Source organism: Grammomys surdaster, unplaced genomic scaffold (assembly GCF_004785775.1).
Source record: "Grammomys surdaster isolate TR1022 unplaced genomic scaffold, NIH_TR_1.0 125749, whole genome shotgun sequence".
Classification (NCBI taxonomy): Eukaryota; Metazoa; Chordata; class Mammalia; order Rodentia; family Muridae; genus Grammomys; species Grammomys surdaster.
Window position 1 is genome coordinate 1,682,556 of NW_021620581.1, and position 2,759 is coordinate 1,685,314.

A 2,759-nucleotide genomic window follows, 5' to 3' on the forward strand; every position below is an offset into this window, starting at 1 on the left:
AGTTTTTATTTGCTAATTATAATAATTATGAATTCAGCTTCCTGTTAGCAGTACATAATATGTTTCTGTTTCCTTTTATATACAGTGTACTTTGACCATTTACATTTAGGATGGTTTATAATATGCTTTCAGCGACTATTCACTTCATTTACATGCTTTTGGCTCTCTTTCCTTTGTTTCTTTTTTTTTTTTTATTAATCCAGATAACCTTTTTTTAATTCAGATAACTGAACTTTCACAAACTTAGCATAGATAAAACAAATCCTTAAAAATCTCAAAGTTCTGTGCTTTAGTTCAAACAACTGACAAAACTCTTAACTAAAATTATTTTTTCATGGGCCAGGAGAGTAGCCAGTTAATGGAAGAGCTGAAGATATGTGTACTTCATGGGAGCAGTGTAGGGAAGGATGTTGGGGGGTAGCTTGGGTGCAACCTGAGCAGAGATGAGGTTACATTAAAGGACTTCCTAGGACTATCCCTTAGTCAATCAGGGAATGTCAGTTTGGGTGCTGGGTAAGGGAAAAACTGGTAAAGCTCTCTGGTCTGCAAGGCCGAGTGTACGTATCTAATTTTATGGCCATAAATTTGCCCGCAGCCACATGTATCCTTACCAATCTGAAGATAAGTATTAAGTGCACCATAGCAAGGTGCTCAGAAACTCTGGGGCTGTTCTATGATAACAGTCGGTGTTCAATGCTTTTATGGCATAGTAAGTTAACTTGTTGGTATTAGGGAATACTAGATGTTAAACTACTCTACACTGATAACCATGAAGTTAAAAACGTAAGAAACACTTAAATCTACTAACATATCATTGAAAAGGCTTATTTATCTACAAATTTCATTGTTATACAAAGGCTTTCATGATGCTACATCCAAGTCTTCAATTTTAAAAAGTACAGAATGAAAATCTTCATTTAAAAATTTTCACAGTGCTATGAAGATCTGTGACTGAAGTGAAAGAAGAAATATCAACATTGATTATTCATGACGCCAGAAGTTCAGTGTGAAACCCACTCTAAAACCATTTCAGAAGAAATAAATATATATGCAAACATTCATAAAAACTGCCATAATACTCATATATATGCAAGCATCATATACACTAGATATAATAAAAGTCAGTTTTAATGAGGATTTTGCTGTTATCACACAAAAAGCTCTATGTCTGAGGTATCACCTAAAACATGCCAATATGGCACATTTGTAAATCAACCTAGGATCTACCCTAATAATCTTGACCAGCACAGAATCTCCCTGCCAGATTTTCTAGTAAGCTAAATGATTGTTTTTTAAAAAAGGATGTTTTAATTGTTATAAAACCATGGAAGGCAAGTGCCAGAAACATGCATTTCATAAAACAATGACACTGTTATAAATACTTTCATTATTATCTTCCTGTAGATCCCATTCATTTAAAAACTTACTACTTAAGATCAGTAAAGTGGTTTTATCCTCAATGATGTTATTTAAAAAGTCTAGAGATTTAAAAACAACGGTGAAGACCTTCGCTATCTTTATACATTACAGAGTACATAAAGCTATTCAGTATCAAGAGCAAATCACTACCGCCTAAGCAGCTTTGCCACTAGAAGGCAGACATGACTCAGGAGCTGCTATGTAGATTATTCCTTTGAGTGCAGGAAAGCCACGTGCTAATTAACTTACCAAGAGACAGTACCCGGCCTAAGACACCAAAACACAAATAGCCAAAATGATGTGCTTTGTATGTACACAATCTATACTTGAGGCACAGCTGTCAAGTAAGGAGATGGGTTTAATACAGACGGGCAGAGAGATAAGGGCCCCAATAGGTGAAAAATGTCCTTATAGAAGAGGCTGGGGTTTTCTGTGAAGCATAATTACATAGCAATTCTAAGGAAGGTTCTATAGTTAAAACGAGTGAATTCTTCAATTTCCTGAGTTAGGTCCAAGACTCTGTTACTTTTTGGTGAATTCAGAACAGTTAGGGGAAGAACGCTTTTCCTTTTTTCTCCTTTTTTTTCTTTTTGTGATGTTTTCCTTTTTTTGATTTGTTCTTTTTTTCTTTTTTCTTTTCTTTTTTTATGATACTTCTGTTTCTTTTGTTTTGCGGAGTCTTCTTCAGTGGTGCTGGAGTAAGACCTTTTCCTTTTTTTTTTTTCAATTTAATTTTCTCCCTGCTTTTTTCCTTTTTCTTCTCCTCTTCTTCATTTATTCTTTTCTCCTGCAGAGCCTGCAGCTTGTTCAGCTCCTCGTTTTCTTCGTCACTGTCCTCGCTACTTGTGCTGCTGACATCCAACACAATGTCCCTTTTGGGGTCTACCCGGAGAAAATTGCGGCACTCGAAAGTCAGATGACCAGGGTAGTCACATTTTCTGCAGCCTGCTCGGACATTGTCCTTGTTGCAACCTGGGACTGCCATGACGCAGGTGAGTAGGGTCGCTGGAGTCCTGGGCTTTAGAGATCCCGTTAGGATCAGGTCCATTGAGAGGACAACGCACACCCAGTGGGATCTCTCCCACCCGGCCACTACAACTTCATAGGGCAGGGGAAGCCTTTCCTTTGTTTCTTTTCTCTTGCTTTCCTGTGTTTTCTTGAATATGTTCTACTACTTTACCTTTATTTACATTTGCTTATCTATTTGTATAATTGTTATATATATTTTAAATTGAAAAGTTATAAATACATAGCTTATCACAGTCTATCAATGTTAATATTTTAGCAATTACATTGAAGTAAAGAAACAGCAACTATTTGAATTCATTTACCCTTTCTAC

The 2,759-nt window shown here is 36.2% G+C and overlaps 1 pseudogene; it reads right to left on the bottom strand.

Annotated features, from left to right (window-relative positions):
• Positions 1-1,941: 1,941 nt before the first annotated feature.
• LOC114639647 lies at positions 1,942-2,456 on the bottom strand (annotated as a pseudogene).
• Between the last annotated feature and the right edge of the window lie 303 nt (positions 2,457-2,759).